Source organism: Saimiri boliviensis, chromosome 3, assembly GCF_048565385.1.
Source record: "Saimiri boliviensis isolate mSaiBol1 chromosome 3, mSaiBol1.pri, whole genome shotgun sequence".
NCBI lineage: Eukaryota > Metazoa > Chordata > Mammalia > Primates > Cebidae > Saimiri > Saimiri boliviensis.
Window position 1 is genome coordinate 9769078 of NC_133451.1, and position 22199 is coordinate 9791276.

A 22199-nucleotide genomic window follows, 5' to 3' on the forward strand; every position below is an offset into this window, starting at 1 on the left:
TCTTTATTCTCATTAGTTTAAATGAACTTCTTGAGTTCTGCATTAATTTTGTTATTTGTCCAAAAGTCTTTCAGGAGCAGGTGGTTCAACCTCCATGTAGTTGTGTGGTTTTAAGTGAATTTCTTAATCTTGAGTTCTAATTTGATTGTGCTGTAGTGGGAGAGACTGTTTGTTATGGTTTTTGCATTTGCTGAGGAATATTTTACTTTCAATTATGTTATCTAGTTTAGAGTAAGTGTTGTGCAGCAATGAGAAGAATGCATATTCTGTTGTTTTGGGGTAGAAAGGTCTGTAGCTATGTATCAGGTCCACTACATTCATAGTTGAGTTCAGGTCCTGAATACTTTATTAATTTTCTGTCTCTGTGGTCTGTCTAATATTGTCAGTGGGGTGTTAAAGTCTTCCACTATTATTGTGTGGAAGTCTAAGTCTCTTTAAAGGTCCCTAAGAACTTGTGTTATAAATCTGGGTGCTTCTATACTGGGAGCATATATATTTAGAATAGTTAGTTCTTCTTGTTGAATCGAATCCTTTAGCATTTTGTATTGCCTTTCTTTGTCTTTTTTGGTTTAAAGTCTGTTTTGTTGGAAGCTGGAATTGTAAACTCTGCCTTTTTTCTGTTTTTTTTTTTTTTTTTTTTTTTTTTTTAATTTTTATTTTCTAGTTAAATTTTCCTCTATTCCTTTATTTTAAGCCTATGTGTGTCTTTGCTATGAGATGGGTCTCATGAAGATAGCATACAGGTCTTGATTCTTTGTTCATTTTGCCATTCTGTGTCTTTTAATTGGGGCATTTAGCCCATTTACGTTTAAGGACAGTATTCTTTTGTGTGGATTTGATCCTATCATCATGATGCTAGCTGGTTATTTTGCAGACTTATTTATGTGTTTGCTTCATAATGTCACTGATCTGTGTACTTCAGGATGTTTTTGTAGTGGATAGTAATATTTTTTCCTTTCCATATTTAATGCATCCTTCAGGAGCCCTTGCAAGGCAGGTCTGGTGGTGACAAATTCCCTCACCATTTGCTTGTCTGAAAAGAATCTTATTTCTCCTTTACTTAAGAAGCCTAGTTTATCTGGATATGAAATTCTGGATTGTAAATTCTTTTCTTTAGGAATGTTGAATAGTAGCCCCCAAACACTTCTGGCTTACAGAGTTTCCACTGAGAAGTCCACTGTTAGTCTGCTGGGATTCCCTTTGTAGGTAATGTGGCCTCTCTCTTTTGGCTGTGCCTGACATTTTTTTCTTTCATTTCAACCTTAGAGAATCTGATGATTATGTGCCTTAGGGATGACCTAATTTTGGAATATCTTACTGGGGTTCTCTGCATTTCCTGAATTTCAGTGTTGGCCTGTCTTTCCTCATTGGGGATGTTCTCCTGGGTGTTATCCTGAAGTATGTTTTCCAACTTGGTTCCATTTTCCCCATCTCTTTCAGGTACCCCAATCAGCCAGAAGTTTGGCCTCTTTTCATAATCCCATACTTTTCAGAGATTTTATTCATTCCTTTTAATTTTTTTTCTCCATTATTGTCTGTGTTTCTTAATTCAGAAATCCAGCTTCCCACTTTGAGACTCTTTCCTCTGCTTGACTGTTTCTTCTAATAATTTTTGTGAATGCATTGTGAAGTTCTAGTAGTGTGCTCTTCAGCTCAAACACGTCAGTTATGTTCCTCTATTTATTGGCTATTTTGAATATCAGCACCTTTATTTTTTATCATGATTATTAGCCTTTTTGAATTTGGTTACAATGTGCTCCTTTAGTGCAGTGAGATTTGTTATTGCCCACCTTCTGAAGTCTTCTTCTGTTTTTTTAGCTGTCTTGTCCTCAGCCCACTTCCAAGTTCTTGCTGGAGAGGTGTTGCAGTCATTTAGAGGAAAAGGTGCACTCAAGCTTTCTGAGTTTTCATTGTTTTTGCATTGGTTCTTTCTCATCTTTGTGGGCTTATCTACCTTTAATCTTTGAGGTTGCTTGTCTTTGGATGGGGCTTTAGTAGTTTTTGTTTGTTGTTCTCGTTTTTGTTTTTCATTTAATAGTCTGGCCACTCTTCCATAGGGCTGCTGTGGTTTGCTGGGGGTTCTCTCCAGACCCTTGTTGCCTCAGTTCTCTCCATAACTGGAGGTATCACCAGTGAAGCCTGCAAAATGGCAAAGATGGCAGGCTGCCCTTTCTTTTGGAAGCTCTATCCCAGAGGGGTGCTGACTTACTGCTGGCCCGAATGTGCCTATAGGAGGTAGTTGGAGACCTAGTCAGGAGGTACAGGATTAAGGACCCACTTAGAGAAGCAGTTTGGTTGTTTTGGGGTTGAGCAGCTATCCTGTGTTGGGGATCCCTTCAGCCCTGATTGGTCTGGGATCTATAAGGCCCACAGGCTGGACCAGGTGAGAAGGCTGGATGGCCAAGGTGGCAGCTTGCCTTGTCTCTAAGGCCCTCTGTCCCAGGGAGAAATTGAAGTTCTGTCAGCTCTGTAGAACATGGGGCAGTGGCCAGAAGCTCTGGCTGGGAGGACCTGGCTGAGAGGACCCACCCTATGAGGAGGAATGGATTGGGGTCCCACTTAAAGAAGTTGTCTGGTCATGTCTCTACAGAACAGCCATGTTGTGGTGGGGACCTGCCTCAGCCCCTGTCAACTCGGACTCTCCATAGCCTGCAGGCTGGAACGGCTGAGTTGTCCAACCAACCCAGGTGGCAGCACTCCCCTCCCCTGGCACTCTGTCCAAGGGAGAGATTAGAGCTCTGTCAGTAATAAGTGCCAGCAGGTGTGGCTGGAAGGTCCCACCCAGTGAGGAGTCCAGGTCCTGCTAATGAACCAGTCTGGCCACATCTGGCAAAGTCTCTGTGTTGCATTGCTAGGAGGAGCCTTCTTGGACTCCTCAAAGCCCACATGTTGGAATGACAGAATCGACCAAACAGCAGAGATGGCCCCTGCCCCTCCCCTCAGGGTCTCCATTTGTCTCATGCAGTCTTCACCTTGATTCGGGAAGCTGGCTGGGATTCCAAGCCAGTGGGTCTTGAGAGGTGCTGTGGAAGTGGGGCCTGCAGAATGAGGCTATTTGGCTCTCTGAATTCCACCCCTTCCTAGGGGTATGTGAAGACCTCTTGCCTTGTCTGAGTTGCATATATGTTTGTTGGGAATCCTGGGGGTGGAGTATGTAAATCTCCTGGGTCTCAGTGCATGCCTTTGCACTATCCTGCTAAGACTCTACTCAGGTCTGTGTGTTGATCCCAAGGCCCTGGTGGAGTAGGCTCCCGAGGAGATCTCCTAATCTTCAGGTTGCAAAGATCCATGGGAGAAGTGTGGTTTCTCAGGGTCATATAGTCACTCACTGCTTTCCTTGGGTATGGGTGAGAGTTCCTTGGCTCTGTGTCACTCTTGGGTGGGCTGTTAGCCCACCCTGCATTTCTTTGTTCTCCATGGGTTGTTTCCCTGATCAGTCCTAGTGCAACTACCTGGATGTTTCAGTTGAAGTTGCTGTATTCACTTACCCCTTTGTTCCTTTCCATGAGTGCCATGGACTGTAGATGCTTCTAATTGGCCATCTTGGCCCCCTCCAACCAGGGAATTTATTGGAAATGCAAATTATCAGCCACATAATGTGATAGAAACAAAAAGAACTGCCCAAAATTGAACTAATTCATTAATTATATTTTTGCACTAATATTAAATTGTTATTTTGGAATAATTTTTCTTATATTTTTGGTAAATTTCAAAGGATATATTTGTTAGGACTCAATAGGCTTTGTATAAGAGAAAATAAAATAAAATTTAAGTATGGGTACTGTACTATTAGAATCAGATCAGAAACACAAAAATCAAAATTATATGTTTACAAAGAAAATTCAGAAGACATCTTTATTAGCTTTGCCCAAAGAAATAGCCAAGGACATGTACCCCCCCACCATCCCACCACAATTAATCACAGCAGCAATCAGATTCTTGTCTATTCAATACTGTTTTCTTATTATGAGAAACCACTGTGCCTTGAAAAAAAGTACCTGATTCTATGTCTAGGTTGAAAGGAGAAAAGTGAGCCTATATGTCACAAATAATGTAGTCACATTGAAATGATCTAATTTGAAATGATCTAAGCCTAATTTGAAGGGAGATTCTATTGGCCAAGATGAGGCAATTGGTCCTCAAAAGATGATTGATGAAGATCAATGATATACAGTAAATCTGAAAAGTCATAGATCTATAATGATATACCAAAGGAGAAAACATTGGCATTAAGATATCTAAGTGAAGGTCCATAGACTCTGAAAGTAATATTTTTGGTCTTTCTATTCAAAACAGGTTGGTATTATTGACTTATTCATTGTGTCAATAAAAAATATAGAAACTAGTAAATGTAAATTTATTATTTAGCAACATACTTTTTTCTGATTCATTGGGCACATCAGTAGAACAGTCCTATAAACTGGTATCCTCAATCAGATAAAGGCACATAAAATATCCAAAATTCACATGAAAATAATTCCAAGTATGTCATAAACATTGTGTTATGTCCCACCAAGTTTAAATATCTAGAATTAAAGGAAGAACAATATTTAAATTTATGAGTATGTAAAATCTTGGGTGAAACCTGCAGTAATTTTATTAGTAGAGAGAATGATTAGATAATCTACTGAACTTGAATTTAGGGACCCACTCTTCTCTTAAAAGTATGAAATTTGGTATAGTAACAATAAAATAGCTTCCAAATCCAAGTATCTATTAGTAGATAATGTCATGATTGTTAAAAAAGGGTCATAAGAAGCTTGAGGTCTTTGCAGTTTTGCTAATCAAGATGTGGAGTACCGGTTCAAGGACTATGAATTCAGCCTGTGATGATTTCAGTGCTTTCTCAGCTGTTTTTTCTAGCGTCTGTCTCTACACACTACTATCATTCTCAAAGGCTCACTTCTATTCCAAATTTCTTTTCAGTCTAACCATGAGTTTCCAGGCCAACATTGGACTCTGCAGAAATCCAACTGGGTCACAGGGTCTATGCAAAGGGACTTCGAGAAAGAACTGCTTCACACTCAAACAGACTTTGCCTTGTGAATTTTTTCATTGACCTCTGTGGGATACACATAATAGATTGAATGTTAATGCTGCACTATGATGCAGGAATCCTTAAAGAAGACACAGCCACGTCAAAATAGCCACCAAAGCAAGGTGAGTCTCACTCTTCTGTGAGCAAAAGTTATCATTTAAATGCTAGAACAAAACCCCACATTTTACCCCAAGGGGGAAGCTTTATCCTAGAGGAGAAAATCGAACTTAACCTTTGTTGCTCACAACTGACTGAATAAAGACAAGTGAGCCCTGAAAAGCTATGTGGGAGCTGGTAAATAGCTCTAGGGCTATTAATGTGAAATGAAAAATTGCTAATTCTGAGATTCCTAGGTCTTTATCTTGTTACCAATTATGTCTACTTTATTTAAGTAATATCTATGATGTATTTCTGAATAAATCCTGTGACTCTTTTTTTCCAAATGTGTATGTGCATCTCTTTTCATATATATATGTATATATATATGTATATCTGTATATATATGTATATATATGTATATATGTATATATATGCATATATGTATATATATGTATATATATGTATATATATGTATATATGTATATATGTATATATATATACAAATTTATGTTTTTGCTATTTCTTCATTTGCACATTGTAATATTAAAAATATCTTCAGATAGTATAGTTTAACTTGTTTACTATTTTTCCCCATTGCATTTTCTCAAAATATGTATGTGAACAGATTTTCCAATGCATTTTGTGAACCTTTTGAAGTTTACTTATTAATGAGTACAACATCCTTGGCGCCCTGTGAATCCCAAAACTTACCTGAAAAAAATAGAAGCTGAGTTATCTTCTGTTATAATCAATTACAAAATAAATCCATAAAGTTTATGAGTTAGAAACAGAGTGAGATGAGCATCTGGCTACGGCTATTGTATGCTATCATTTCTGAAATTTTTAGAGAAATAAATGCTTTAAAAAAATTTTTTAAAGTTATGTTTGTTTGCCGTAAAATGCTAAGATTGTCTTTTCCCATGACCTCAATTTTCATTAGCATGCTAGTAACTACTCACCAATTGACACACACACACACACACACACACACACACACACCTCTCTGCTAGTAATTGTATCAAAATTCTCAATCAGTTTGAAGAGAATCTTTAAATGTTATAGCTCCCAATTTATTTTGATATGTACTTTATAGATATCTTGGGATTTATGCACACACATCTACACATATATATGTGACTGTACATATTGTGTGTATGTAATTCTGCATATAATTGTATATCTATGTATAATTATAATTGGTATTTACATTTTATTTTCTAATTCCTGTTAAATTAGAAATGCAATTGACTTTCATATACTACCTTTGTATCCAGTGAAGTTGCTAAATTCACTTATTTGATTTAATACACCAAAACTTTTTAATTTTTATGTTTTAATAACCATAGGCAAATACAGTATGAGTGATGTTAGTTTTATTTCGAATTTTTCAGTTCTATTAATTTTCTTACCTTATTGCACTGGCTACCACTTCCAGAAGAATGCTGATTAGAAGTAATCTTCTATTGTCTAAGTCTTGATCTCAGGAGGAAAGTTTATAATGTTTTACCATTAAGTGTCAATGAATATGTTTCTCTAGGTGTTTGCTTGTTTTATATTTTTAATATCTTTTATAGAATTAGAAAAGTTCACTTCTATTTCTAGTTTGTTTAAGGTGTTGCTTTGCTTAAATACTGGTTAGACATTAACAACTTTGTCATACAACTAAAAACAATCACATGAACTTGTTTTCTATTTCTTCTTGGGTTAGTTTTAGTAAGTTGCATTTTTTAATTGAATTTTTAAATGTTGTCTAAATTTTTCAATAATGGCATAACTTGTTCATAATGACTTCTTCTTTTAATGTATATTAGAGCTGTAGTGATTACCCTCCTAGTATTAGTAATTTATGATTCATCTCTTTTAATCTTGAATAGCCTTGCAAGGAAATTGTTGGTTTTATTATTTATTTCAACCAATTGACTTCTGGCTTTGTTGATCCTCTATATTTTATGTTTATTTGACTAATGCTATTGTTTTGATTTGATTCATCCAGTCCAAAATTCATTTTGAATTTAATCTCAGTGTGGCAGTATTGGAGATGAAGTCTGGAAGGAAGTGTTTGGCTCATGGTGGCAGATCCCTCATATACAGATTAATCACTGGGGGTGAGTGAAATCTGGCTGGAGTGGAAATGCATTAGTCTAGTTAGTGGTCTATCTATTTTACCAAGAATCTGGGTTCCTTGTTTGCCTTCTCTTGCTTCCACTCTCATGATGTGACTTTTTTTCACACACTGACTCCCCTTCCACTTTCTGCCATGAGTGGAAGCAGCCTGAGGTTCTTGTCAGATACAGTTGCCCAGTTTTGAACTTTTCAGCCACCAGAATTGTTAGCCAAATAAATCTCTTTTCTTTATAAATTACCAAGCCTTGGACATTCTGTTATAGCAACACTAAATGCACTAAGACACCTTTTATTCTATTCTGCTTATATTTTCCTTCTTTGAGCTCATTTGACATTCTTTTAATATCTTGAAAAATATGTCTAGACCATGTATTTTTAAACTTTAAAAAATAATATATATACTTAGGCCTAGAAATCTCCAACTACAGTGTAACTTCATCCAGTGAGATAATTTTTAGTTCCATCTATTTATTTTTATTTTTATTGTTTTATTCTTTTGAAACATGTTCTCATTTTCTTATCCAGGCTGGACTGCAGTGGCATCATCATAGTTCACTGTAACGTGGAGCTCCTGGACTCAAGTGATCCTCCTACTTCAGCTTCTTGAGCAACTGGGACTACAGGTATCATTATGCCTGGAAATTTGTTTACTTTTCATAGAGACAAGGCTTAGCTGTATTGCCCAGGAGTGATCTCAAATTCCTGGCCTCAGGTGATCCTCTTGCCTTGGCCTCTCAAAGTTCTGAGATTATATTTACATTTATTTATAATTTATTTACTTTAAAATGTCTTCTAATATTCATTAACCCATTGTTAATTTAGAATTTTTTCTTACTTTCAAAGTTAAAAAATAGTTATCCTTATGTTGTTAATTTCAAGCTTAATTCTTCATGATCAGAATATACTTGATTTAGTTCCATGTACAAATGAAAGTATTCTGTAGATGTTGGGTGTAGTCTTCTATAAGTGTTAAGTAGCTCAGAATTTCTAAACTTTATTTTTAATCTTCAGTTTCCTTTCTTATTTTTTCTCTGATTTTATCAGTGCCTTGTTTTATCAGTGACTGAGAAGAGTGTGCCAAGATTCCCTTACTGATGGAATATTTGTATTTTCCTCTTTTTATAGTTGCCAATATTTGTGATACATGTTTTTAGTCTATGTTACTAAAGAAAAAAAGTAGTTCTATATAATTCAATAAGTTGATGCTTTTAAAATAATAAAGCATTTCTCTTTCTATCAACTTTCTCCTTAAATATCATGAGTTTGATATTTTAAATAAATTATTAAAATGTTTATATTTATAATGAATATAATTATCTGTGATATTCAGATAGTCTAATATTTGTCAGACTTCTTTTGTTTAGTGATTCCATGGGATATTTCTTTATATTATTTCATTTCTAATTTCTTTATATTCTTATATTTAAAGTCTCTCTATTTTATGTTACAAAGGTTTTTGTTTGTTCTTATTTCTGCAGTATGTCAATTACTGTTTTTAATTAGAATTATTTTCCCATTTATATATAATGTCATGTCTTTGTTTTGTGACTGACTTAATTTTTAAAATGTTAGATTAACAGAAAAATGATGAGCTACCACATGCGGTTTCCATGTACCTCACATTTAGTTTTCTATATTATTAACATTGTACATTGGTATGGCAATTTGTTACAATTAATAAGTGAATAGTGATACATCATTATAAAATAATGTTATATTCAGATTTCCTTAGCATTTACTTAATGTATTTTTCTGTCCGGGTAGCCCATGTTAAATTTACTTATTATATCTCCTTAGCCTCCTCTTGGTGGTTGGAATTTAGTCTTTCTGAAGTCCACTTCATTGTGTGAAATTCAACCATTTGAAATTCTAGCTAAAAGGTATTTTTTAAAAAAACTTAAGATGTATTCCAGGACTCTCTTATAGTCCCATCAGAATTCTGGAAGCTCTTCTCTACTTGTGAGCCTGTCAGCTGCTCTTGAGACATAAAACATCCACTGAGGTAGAAAGTAGTTCCAAATACTTTAGTCACCTCTGTCAATTCTGGACCTTCAAGTACTTGCCACTTTAGTAGCTCTCTGATATCTCTGGTAGATTTTCTTTAAAAAATATTTTTTTCCTGCATTTTTTTTTTTATACTGAGAATGTTATCTTCAACAAACTATTTTACCTTGACCATAATGGGTAAAGGCAATTAAAAAGCTTTTGCTCTGTGTTTCAAACTAGCTTTCCAGAAATGTATCAATTTGCATTCTTGCAAAAAGTTTATAGCAGTATGTGTCTTTAAACATCACAGCAATATCTATAAATAATAATATTGAAGCTTAAGAAAATAAAAAAGATTAGGATTCATTTCTTTATTAGTTTATTCAACACGTATTATTGAACTCTTACTGCATGGCTGACTTTCTGTCTCTTTCCTCTTACTTTCAGGAGGGTTCTAGACCCATCCTTCTCTCCAAAAACCTACAAGCTGCTAATAAGACATTATCTCAGAAAAAATGACATGTTTGTAATATTTCCTTAGAAGAATGGATGCCTATCTATATTACATTCACAAAACTAACCAGTTACCCTGGGGTCCATACTTGAATGAATATTATTTTCCCCAAGTCTAGTGGACTTCCCATTTGCTTCACTAAAAGCAGATAATGTACTGGCAACCTTCATCTTCAGTTGCAATATTTTCTTACTAAAACCCAAGAAGAACAAAAACCAAACCAAATCAACAACAACGAACATGCAAGTATATAAGAGAAGGAGGTCTATTTCAAATCTCCTGTGTATTTTGAATTACTCGAAGTTTAGTGGTCAATGTGGCTTTTTTTAAATTTAAATTTTTATTTTTTTTATTTTTTTTAGGAGGGTGGTAATGGAAGCAAATTTAACCACTTTCATTAAGCAAGGGTATAAAAAGATGTAGACTATTATGTCTTAACATTGTCTTCTCTGCATTTAACCCATAAATCATTTATTACTCATCTTTTAATGTAATATGTAGTAATTAAAAATTATTGATAAATTACTTTTGTGTGCTAGGTGATGTTCTAAGAGTTTTTGTTAATAGCAGCAATTGAAACAATTATAATTAAAATAAAAATATTAATAGTCACTGTCTATTTCTTGTACACCACATACAAGGCTCACATAGGCACTTTGCATTCATGGTCAAATCCTCACATCTGCCATGAGTTAGCTGTTCTCACTTTTTTTTTTTTTTTAACTGATAAGGCAACTGTTACTTAGAGGAACTTTGGATCTCATTTGAGACACTAATATAATTTAAATTCTGATAGAAATGCAAATATCAAGTTATAACTAATTTGATTAAACAATAAATAAAACTATATGTTAATTACATGGTAAAATTTATGAGGCATTCTTGCCTTAGAAACTTTGTTTTAATTAGGCAGAGCTAAATAAATGACTAGTTCTCAATGATAGAAGGGGTTTGTTCTCAGCATGTGTAGACAAGAAATTTAATCTTATTTATTTATTTATTTATTTTTACTTAAGTATGCCAACTGGCATGTAGAAAGATCTTTATATATAAATCATTTATGTTTCTTGATTCATTTTTCCTCTATAACTTGGGATAATATCCTGTAATTTCATTAAATTGTGATTCACTGAGAATGAATTAAAAATATACAGAGGTAAAAACATAGTTCTTGCTTTTTAGAAACTTTTTTTCATAAAGCCATATTTTGTTTCTTAAAAATATATTTTGAAACAATTATTAAATAATCTACTAGGAAATAGCAATTATGTCCCCTTTCTAAATGAGAAAACTAAATTAAAGCACACTGGGATTAGGTAATTTGCCAACTTACTAAATGTAAGGTCTTCAAGAAAATTGTATCTAAAATAGAACTGGTTCTGTTAAATTTTATGTGTCATGTGTGAATTTATGAAGAAAAAATAAAAGAGTAAAGAAATGTGACTTCCTTGAAATTTGCATGTCATGATTTTGAGCTTTTATTTTGAAGCGATTAATAAAAACTATACTGACAAAAAGTGCTTGAAATACGTCTTCTTTTGCTCAATTTCAATCCGAGGTATTATCACTTAGTGGTAGCTCCTTTAAGGGAGTTCAAAAGTATTGTTTACAGTGTTCGATTCAATAGCAATATTTATTTTGGCTACCCAGCTTTTATGAAATACAGAAATATTTCCATGACTTTATTATATTTGAATTAACCATATAAGATTCCTGATAGCAAGCACTTACAATACCTTTTTTCCCCTTTTTATTTATAAATTGGTTTTCTCTGATTGTATTATTTGTGTTCATATACATAAAATGCAAACTATTTTACTTCTCAATATTTTACTTCTCATTATAGCCCTTTCCAGTTAACCAAAGCATCCCTGGCAGAGGGCCAGGATGACCTGCCACCCACATCTCTGATCCTGTCATGCCTCCTGCCCTATCTCGTTAATGTCTTTCTTCCAACTAGATAAGATTTAAACTCATTTTCCTGGTGTATCTTCTGCCTTCTGTCTCCAGCTCCATATTCTGTGACTTTCTTCTTCAAAACTGATGCTTAGCAAAGCTGGATAACCAGAATACATCCTTCTCTCTTGCTCCTCTTGTATTTGCAGATGCTTTTCTCTTGGTAATGTCAGCTCTCATCTCTCTTTCATCGGTCTCCATCCAGAACTACACTAGATCATGTCTACCTAGCTATTGCAATGCTTTGAAACTTTGGTTCCCTTTTAGATTGTAAGTTTCTGTTCATTTATTCAACAATAATGTATCAGTCATCCAATGTCAAACACTACGCTTAGGTATGGAGAGACTTGGGGTTTAAGATTAAAATGATGAATTAGAGAGAAAATTCCTGCTATAAAGGAACCCCCAATCTGATGGAGAAACAAATAATCGGTAAGTGTGGTGATACAGGTGTCTCTTGCTTCAAGTTGTTAATATTTTACATTAAATTGTCCTTGTTTAAATATTGGTATGGTTTCTATTCTCCTTTCAGATTTTGTCATGGCTTCTGTCTCCTTATTAGACCCTTCCCAATGTAACAGAGAAGGACAGGGGTTTTGGAAGCACATATAGGACTCTTTTTTTTTTTTTTTTTTTTTTTTGACAGATTCTCACTCTGTCACCAGGCACTAGGCTGGAGTGCAGTGGCACAATCTTGACTCACTGCAACCTCTGCCTCCTGGGTTCAAGCAATTCTCTTGCTTCAGCCTCCCAAGTAGCTGGGACTACAGGCGCACGCTGCCACACTCAGCTAATTTTTTGTATTAATAGTAGAGATGGGGTTTCACCATGTTGGCCAGGATGGTCTTGATCTCTTGATCTTGTGATCTGCCCACCTTGGCCTCCCAAAGTGCTGGGATTACAGGCTTGAGCCAACGCGCCTGGCCCCATATAGGACTCTTAATATGATAAATACGATACCTAATACAGAATGGGATTTCAGGGAAGCTTCTTAGTGGAGACTTCCCCAGATCAATAGAAACCATGATGTTTGGCATTGATGAATTGCTCATTCAATGAATAAACAAGAAAAATAATTTTATTATTCTTTTTCTACATACAAAAATCCTATAAAGTAGGTGGAGAAGGAATCGTTGTTCCCATTTTTCGAAGACAAATCAATCAGAGCAATTTGTCAAGGTCATTTGATAATTATATGGCAGTTCTTGGACCACAGTATATTTTTCTTTATGCCTAAGCAAGGCCTCTTTCCACTTTTTTCCAGACTGTTATAACCTGTACATATACATTGCAGGCGCTGAATGGTGGTGTGGTTTTTTATCTTCCATTTTTAAGAAACTGTAAAAAATCATTTTGACTCTTTAAGAATCTAGCCTAAGGTGTTCCTTTCATTTAACAGCAGTGAGGATGCACCCAAGGGCATCGCACCAGAGCTGGTTTTTCTGCCCTCAGATCCAACCTTGCCCCACTGCTTCTCTGCTTCATGTGGGAGCGGATGCTGGCTTCTGCAGGCTGGATTCTTCCATCGCCCATGCCAGCTGTCTTCCAGATGGGTTTATCTAATGGGAGATAATAGTGTAGATTACTAATTTAAAGAGAGGAATCAGAACACCTCTCACCAGTTCTATCTGTCTCAAGCAGCATCTCTGCTAGCAACTGATCCTCCCTTGACTCCAATTTCTGCCAAACAGGCTTATCAGGGTCCCAGGGTCTGCCAGGGAACCCTGTATGGACCCTGGACTCTAGGGATACTGCCTCTTCCATTTGTCCCTCTTTAGGGTTCCATGGCTGCTTGCTACTTACTGCTCATCTCTGGGTTAATTTACCATGAGTTATTCCATTAGCTGTGTAACCTAAATTCTCTCTACTAAAAGTAGTGATGATGCCTGTTTTCCTTGTGGGACTCTGAGTTTTTTTTTTTTTTTTTTTTTTTTTTAATGCTCTCACCTTTATTTCTCTCCATACACCCGTGATACAGATATTTCATACATAACAAGATGATCAAGGACATACGCATGTTCTACCTAAAAGAGAGGCAGAACCATGACTAAAACATCTAGCCCAGCAATCAACTCATTTCCCTGAGGAGTGGGTGTGGGGTGTGGGGGGGAGTCACAGGCAGTTCACCAACACCTGGGAAATCCTTGGCTTCATTGAGAATGAATGACTCTGGGGGGGATTCAGACAATGAAGTAGCCAGAAGAAGGCCTTTTTTTCCAGGGCTCTTGATTCTCAGTAGCAATAGTCAGTTGTGGGTTGCTGCCTTCTATTTCTTTGAGGAGCTTATCGAGTTCATCAGTAAAGTCATCTATTTTCAACCTGAGTGTCTGGAGGGTGCCATTTGCACGTGTCAAGGTTTCAAACAGCAACTTTACTCCACTATACCCCAAGGAATTCTCACCCAGGTCCAGAGTGATGAGGGTCTGGTTGCAGCTGAGGACACAGCAGAGGTTCTCACAACTGGCTGGAGGGATGGAACATCCCCACAACCACAGACGTTTCAAGTTACACAGTGGTTTCTTCAAAGCCTCACATAGGCCCCGCACTCCGGGAACTCCTATGTCATTCCGCCCCAGATCCAAGTTCCTTAGGCTTGATTTTTCGTGGAGAAGCTTTGCGAGGTGACAGCAGCCGTTGCTGGTTATGTCACAGTTCCACAGCATCAGGGTCTGTAGTTTACAGTCGGGGTCACTCAAGCCCTCACACAGAAACTTCACCCCTGTATCCCCGAGGGGGTTCTCGGCCAAGCACAGGTGCATCAGCTCCTGGCTGACAACCAAAATGACAGCCAGGTCCTTGCAATCGGCTTCTGTAAGGTGACAGTTTTCCAACGACAACCTCTGCAGGAGGCATTTGGGGTGTTTCAAAGTTGTGTACAGCAACTTGGCACCCTCATCCAGGAGCTCACTGTTGGAGACGTTCACGCACGTCAGGGACAGGTTGACTTCAAGGGTCAAGGAGAGATCAGCCCACTGCTGAGTGGTAGCGGAACAAGACACCAACCCAAGATACTGCAGGTTACATTTTGGGTGCCTCAGGACCTCACACAGTGCAGGAAGCGTATCACTCTGGGCACTGCCTCGAAGTCTTAGATGTGTTACCGTCTTGTGACCTTGAAGAGCTAGGCAGAGGTTCCGATAAGCATCAGCCGGGGAACCAGCCAGACCAGGCCTACCAAATACACTTTAAAGCTGGGTCAGATATTCAAATGTATCCTTAAGTTGGCAAGTAACAAATGAACAAAATTAGCAGGTGTAGAACAACAGACCTCTAATAAGGAAAGACAGCAGAATGAGTATATAGTGATCAACGACATCGGCTGTTCATCCCTGGAGTTGGAAGACAGCAGGGAGGAGAAGAGAAGGAAGAGCTGCAGAGTGCCCAGGCCTCATCAACACCCCTGCTCAAAATGGGCACCATCCTCGTCTGCATCCACTTCCTGGGCATTTGTTAGAAACGCAGTATCTAGGGCTCAACCCAAGAGACTCTGAATGTGAATCTGCGTTTAAACAAGTTTCCAAGCTGCCTGACAGGCCCTTAACATTTGGAGTAAGTGCTAGTCCCAAGGATCCCTTGGTAAAGATAGATCTCAGCCCCAGCTCATTGCTGCTGTGTAGGAAAGTGCTCCCCACATAATCAAATATTTCACTTTTTCAGGGGAATTTAGAGGTCAACGGAAAACCGCATATGGCATTCCTTGGTTTTCAAATATTGGACTTATTTTTGAGGAGTATGTATGCCAAATAGAATTCATATCTGGGCCTCATAGGATCTGCAGGTCCAGTGGTCTACATGTGCTTAGAGAAACAAGGCATGGAGCTCGGAACATGCTCCCATGAAACTGGCTTGCCTTAACTAAAATTTACCTCTGCCTTACTTGTTTTTCTCCTTTTATGGATAGGGAAACTGTAGCTCACAGAGAAGGAGCAGTAGCTCAAAGACACACAGCTGGTAAGAAACCAAACAGGGACTTTATCAAACTCCACAGCCTTGTACTCCAATGTCTTCCCATCCCCCATAGATTTGCTTTTGGATTTTATGGGTCAGTGCCCAGGGCATTGGGGATCTCTCCTAGGAGCTAAAGTCCTAGGATTCCCCCTGCTGCATCTCCAACAAATAGAGCAATGGTTAAATGTGGAAATTTCCTCTCTGTTCACAAAGTAGACGTTTAATTACCAGGAGCTTCTGTGTTCCCGCAGCAGGATGCATAAAATGAAGTAAAGCGTAATTGTGGCAGTGCGTCTGGTTCGGAAATTAAAACTCCAGCAAGGAAGGGCGTGCAGGGAGCCAGATGGTGTGGAGCATAAGGTGGCATGCCGTCAGTCATTTCCCCCTTGGGTGGATCTCATTGGGAGCTGATTTGTTGGAGGTTGGGCTGCCCCTTGGCCAGGCCTCCAGCTCTCTGTCTGGGGATTATCTGGTTGTTTTAACAAACACGCCTCCTCTAGCTGATTTCTTCCAGAGAGGCACAGACATGTTGTCAGTGGTTAGAGAGCAAAATAGCCAAATCTTCAGCAACTCCTGGAAAGTCTACAGAGTTCTGAAAAACAATAATTCTGTTTTTTTTTTTTTTTTTTTTTTTTTTTTTTTAACCTACGTGATGTGACATATGTAAGAATCCATCTGGGCCCTGGAAGAACGTTCAGAGTAAAGAGAGTGATCTGCCATGTGCCTTGTGCTTGTGAATTTGAAGCCCACGAACTTGCTTTTCTGTACCGGATAGTTTACTCTTAACCCCTCTGGACATTACAAAGTAACTTGAAAGAGTGGAAAAGAGGAGTATTATGGCACAGGGGCAGAGAAGTGCACCTCATCAAGCAGTTTCCAACAGCAGCTTCCCTCCAAGAATATTTGCCACCCTTACTCAGTTGTGTGGCTAACTCAGAGATGTTCCCGCTCCAAAGTTGCCTTCATCTTCCAATTTCTTTTTCCACCATTATTTATTCATGTATTCTTTTTTTTCTTTCAACAAGTATTTTTTCTTCTTTCCTTTTTTGAACTTTTATCATAGAATTGGGGTATGTGTGCAAGTTTGTTACAAAAGGTACATTGTCTGATGTTGATGTTTGGAGGTGGAGTACAAATGAATCCATCAGCAAGGCAGTGAGCACAGTACCAGATAGGTAGGTTTTTTTTCAACCCTTACTTTCTTCTCTCCCCCTCCACTCTAGTAGTCCCCAGTTTCTATTCTTTCCATTTTTATGACCATGTGTACTCAATATTTATCTTCCACTTATAAGTGAGACATCTGTTATGTATTTGGTTTTTGGTCTTGGCATTAGTTGGTTTAGGATCATGGTTTCCAGCTGTATCCATGTTGCTGCAAAGGACATGACTTTATTCTTTTTTATGGCTATGTAGTATTCCATAGTGTATATGTACCGTATTTCCCTAATTCATTCCATCATTGATGACACTTAGGTTGATTCCATGTCTTTGCTATTATGAAGAGCACTCCAATGAGTGTCAAAAAGACACAGTCTTTTTGGTAGAATGGTTTATGTTCCTTTGGGTATATTTCCTGTAGTGGAATTGTTGGTTGACTGTTGAATGATAGTTCAACTCTTAGTTCCTTGAGAAATCTCCAGACTGCTCTCCACACTGGCCTAACTAATCTACATTCCCACCAACAGTAGTATAAGCATGCTCTTTCTCCACAGCTTGGTCAACATCTGTTATTACTATTATTATTATTTTAACAAAAGCCATGCTGACTGGTGTGTCATGGCAGTTCCTCGTTGTCTTGATTTGCATTTCTCTGAGGATTAGAGATGAGGAGAATTTTTTGAATATGTTTGTTGGACACTTGTATGTCTTCTTTTGAGAAGCATCTGTTCATGTCCTTTGCCTACCTTTTTTTGGTCTCTTGTCTTCTCATTTCATTATTTCATTTCATTTTTATTTTTTGAGACAAGGCCTGGTTCTATAGCCCAGGCCGTAGTGCAGTTGTACAATATAGGTCACTGCAACCTCAGCCTCCTGGGTCAAGCTGTCCTCCCACCACAGCCTCCTGAGTAGCTGGGACTACAGATGCTCCATCACATCCTGCCAGATTTTTTTTTTTGTATTTATTTTGTAGAGATGGGGTTTCACCATACTACCTAGGCTGGTCTCCAACCTGTTAGATCAAGGGATGTGCCTGCCTCAGCAGGATTACACTTTGCCCACTTTTGAATGGGGCTGTCTTTTGCTTATTGAGTAGTTTAAGTTCCTTATGGGTCCTAGATATTAGATTCTTGTCAGATGATGCATAGTTTGCAAATATTTTCTCCCACTCTGTAGGTTGCCTGTTTGCTCTGTTGATAGTTCACTTCCTATGCAGAAGCTCTTTAGTTTAATTAGGTCACATTCGTCAACTTTTACTTCTCTTGCAATTACTTTTGAGGACTTAGCTATAAATGTTTTGCCAAGACCAATCTCTAGAAGAGTATTTCCTAGGCCGTCTTCTATGATTCTTATAATCTGAGGTCTTACATTTAAGTCTTTAATTCGTTTTTGGTTAACTTTGCATATGGTGATAGGTAGAGGTCTAGTTTCAGTCTTCTGTATATGGATAGCCACTTATCCCAGTGCCATTTACAGAACAGAGACTCCTTTCCCCATTGCTTATTTTTGTTGACTTTGCTGAAGATGAGATGGTTGTAGGTATAAGGGTTTATTTTTAGGTTCTCTATTCTGTTCCAAATATTTTGTTCCACATAAATATTTGTCTTTATGTTTCTGTTTCTGTACCAGTACCATGCTGTTTTAATTACTGCAGGCTTGTTGTATAAATCAGGTGACCTGATGCCTCTAGTTTTGTTCTTTTTGCTTAGAATTGTCTTGAGTATTTGGGTTCTTTTTTGGTTCCATATGAATTTTAGAATATTTTTCCCTAATTCTAGGAAAAATAATATTGGTAGTTTGATAGGAATAACATTGAATCTGTACATTGCTTTGGGCCGTATGGCCATTTTAATGATGTTGATTCTTCCAATTCATAAGCATAGGGTGCTTTTTCTTTTATTTTTGTCATACCTAATTTCTTTCAGCAGTATTTTGTAATTCTCCTTGCAGAGATATTTCACCTCCTTGGTTAGCTGTATTCCTAAGTATTCTTTTCTTTTTGTGGCAATTGTAAATTAGATTGCATTCTTGATTTTGCTCTCAGCTTGAATGTTTCTGGCGTATGGAAATTTGACTGGCTTTTGTGCGTTGATTTTGTGTCCTAAAACTTTACTGAAGTCATTTATTAGCTCTAGCAGTCTTTTGGTGGAATCTTTAGGGTTTTCTAGGTATAGAGCAATATCATCAGTGAAGAGAGTAAGCTTGAGTTCTTCTTTTCCATTTGGGTGTCTTTTATTTCTTTCTCTTGCCTGATTTCTCTGGCTGGGACTTTCAGTAACACATTGAATAACAGTGGTGATAGTGGGCATCCCTGTCTTCGACAAGTGTGTATTGAACAACTATTGTTTGCCAGTCACTATTCTGAATGCTGGAAATAGAGTAATGAATAAGATGAATGATAAACATATAAAGATATCAGTTAATTTTGGAAAATGAAAAATTTGGGGCAGGCGTGTGTAAACGCACACACACACTCACACACTCTTTTTAGAATCCTGAGACTGAGGCTAGAATCATTTATTTAATCCTGATTTATCTAATCCTTTATCTAATCCAGAATTCCTCATTCTAAGGAATCCTGGCATAAAGAGAAACATGGGATAGGAAACCCAACTCTAGTTAGGGTTACCAAGTGAGGCCTCTCTGAAGAGGGGACAGTTGAGTTGAAGTCTCAATGATGAGAAATCCAGACATGCAAAAAAAAAAAAATAAAGATCTGGAGGGAGGGAAATGTTTCATGAAGCAGGAAGATTCCTGATAAGAATCCAGATATGGGAATGACCTGTGTGTTCAGAAATAGAGGAGGCTTGCTAAGGAATGGAGGAGAAAAATAGAAGGTTAATTTGGAGAGGGTAGCAGGGGCTATATCCTATAGAACTTTGTGGACCAAGGTAAGGGTTTTCATATAATTGTAGTGAAGATGCACTCACAGATATCAATACATAATATAATTTGTGTTTTAAAAAATATCACTATTGAGTGGAGGATGATCTATAAAGCAGACAAGAATGGAGTCAGGAACAGCAGTTGGAAGGCTGCCTCAGAAGTCTAGACGAGAAGTTATGATGGCCTGACTAGGATAAGAGAAGTAAGAATGGTGCAAACCATATGGGATGTAGTTTTGAGGAAACTCCACTCAGGTCAAGCCTCACTTCACCTACGCCAACCTTCTTTATTTGATTTTGCTCAAATTCCAGCAGTTACTGAATAATGTGAGAACTTCCTATGCAGAGCGTAGAGCCCAGTGACTTAAACAAATTGGCAAAGGAAAACATTTGGTGTGTTAACATTTACCGTTCAAGTCTCAATCCGCATTCTGAAAACATGCATTTATTTATTAGCTATTGTGTTGCTGGAGGAGAGCGGAGGATCCAGGGAGCAGACTGTAGGGTACTCGGCTGAAGCAAGATGATCATGATGCTGGAAAAGAGCCCTCGGGATGAAACAGATGAGCTCACGTCAAATAGGGGAAGAAAAAAGCAATTCACATGGCATCAGAGCATAAAACTAGGACTATATTAGTTTCCTGGCGTCTCTGTAAAAAGTACCACAGCCGGAATGGCTCTCAACAACAGGAATTTGTAGTCTCACAGTTTTGAGACTAGAAATATGAGATCAAGGTTTTAGCCAGTGGAGGGAGGAGGGGCCCCTCTGAGGACTGTGGAGAAATAATCTGTTCTAAGCCTTTTCCTCATTTTCTAGAGATTTGCTGACAATCGTTTGGACTCTTTGGCTTTTAGATGCATTATCTCAATCTCTGCCTTCATGTTCACAAAACATTCGGCGTGTATCTGTCTCCAAATTTCCCTTTTGAAGAATAAATTATATAGGATTATGGTCCATCCTAATGACGTTGTCTTAACTTGACTGTATGTATTATGGTTAGTTCCAAATGAAGTCCCATTCTGAGGTACTGGGGGTTGGAAGTTCAATATACCGTTTGTTGGGGAGAACTACTCAATGTGTAACAAGGACTAATTGGTGAAAAGTTAATGGGATGCTCATTTTGTTCCAATCCAAGGATAAATTTTTCAGGAGTCAGAATTGTGCAGCCATGGTGAAAGCTGACTTTTGTCGATAGTGAGTTCCCAGTGCCTGGAGTTTTTCAAGTACAGTCTGAAGAACACTCAGCCAAGGATGCTGTGAGCAAGGATTTCTAGTCTACACTGCATGAAATGATGGGTTGACATAATCTCGATGGCTCTGGATTAAGACTTTTTTAAATCACAAAAATCTCATAAAGTTCAAACATGGATGAACCTTGAAAATATTATGCAAAGTGAAGGAAACCAGACACAGAAGGCCATGTACTGTATGATTCAATTTATACAAAGCTTCATAAATGCGAAAATTCATAGAGACTAAAACTAGATTAGTGGTTGCCAGAGACTGTGAGACAGGGAGATGAAAAATGATTGCTAATGGGTATGGGGATTGTTTTTGGAGTGAGGAAATGTTCTGGAATTTGACAGTGATGATGGTTGCACAACTTTGTCACTACACAAAAAGCAACAACACTGATCGACATACTTTAAAATATTGAATTTTAAATTATGTGATTATATCTCAATTTAAAAAAGAAAAATGTTTTATGAAATGGGCATCATAGTTCCTACTTTGTGGATGACAAAACTTGGATGTAGAGAGATTTAAAATTTAGCCATGCTCAGATGGCAAATTACAGAGCAATAATTTATGTTTACCTTAATTTTTTTCTACTTACAAAAACAAGTTTCCTACTATATGGTTTGGCTCTGTGTCCCCACCCAAATACCATCTCAAATTGTAATTTTAATCAACTCCAAGTGTCTAGGGAGAGACTTGGTGGGGGGTGATTGGATCATAGGGTGATTTCCCCCATTCTGTTCTCATGATGATGCGTTAGTTCTCATGAGATCTGATGCTTTAAAAGTGTTTGGCAGTTTTCCCTGTCCTCTTTCTCTTTCCTACCCCCTTGTGAAGAAGATACTTGCTTCTCCTTCACCTTCCATCATGATTTTAAGTTTCCTGAGGCCTCCCCAATCATGTGGAACTGTGAGTCAATTAAACTTCTTTCCTTTATAAATTACCCAGTCTTGGGTATTACTTTATAGCTATCTGAAAATGGACCAGTACACCTACAAACTACCTGTCTGGCATTTAATCTCCTGTTAGGAAATACCTGCTCGTGATAAATGTCCATTTTCTAGAGGACATTCCATAATCTAGCCTGTGTATTTATTTGGTCTTGACTCTAGGATTGCAATATTGGCATGAAATTTTGCTTTCTTTCATGATCAGAGAAAAGCAGGGATAATTTTATTTTCTCTTATCTGATTTTTTGATTCTCTACTAAAGAAGAAGGAAACACTTGTGATGAGAAAAGACTGGTTACTA

General features: G+C 37.5%; 1 pseudogene; it reads right to left on the minus strand.

Moving 5' to 3' along the window:
• Positions 1-13897: 13897 nt before the first annotated feature.
• Positions 13898-16044, minus strand: LOC101035388 (NACHT, LRR and PYD domains-containing protein 2 pseudogene; annotated as a pseudogene).
• Positions 16045-22199: the final 6155 nt, after the last annotated feature.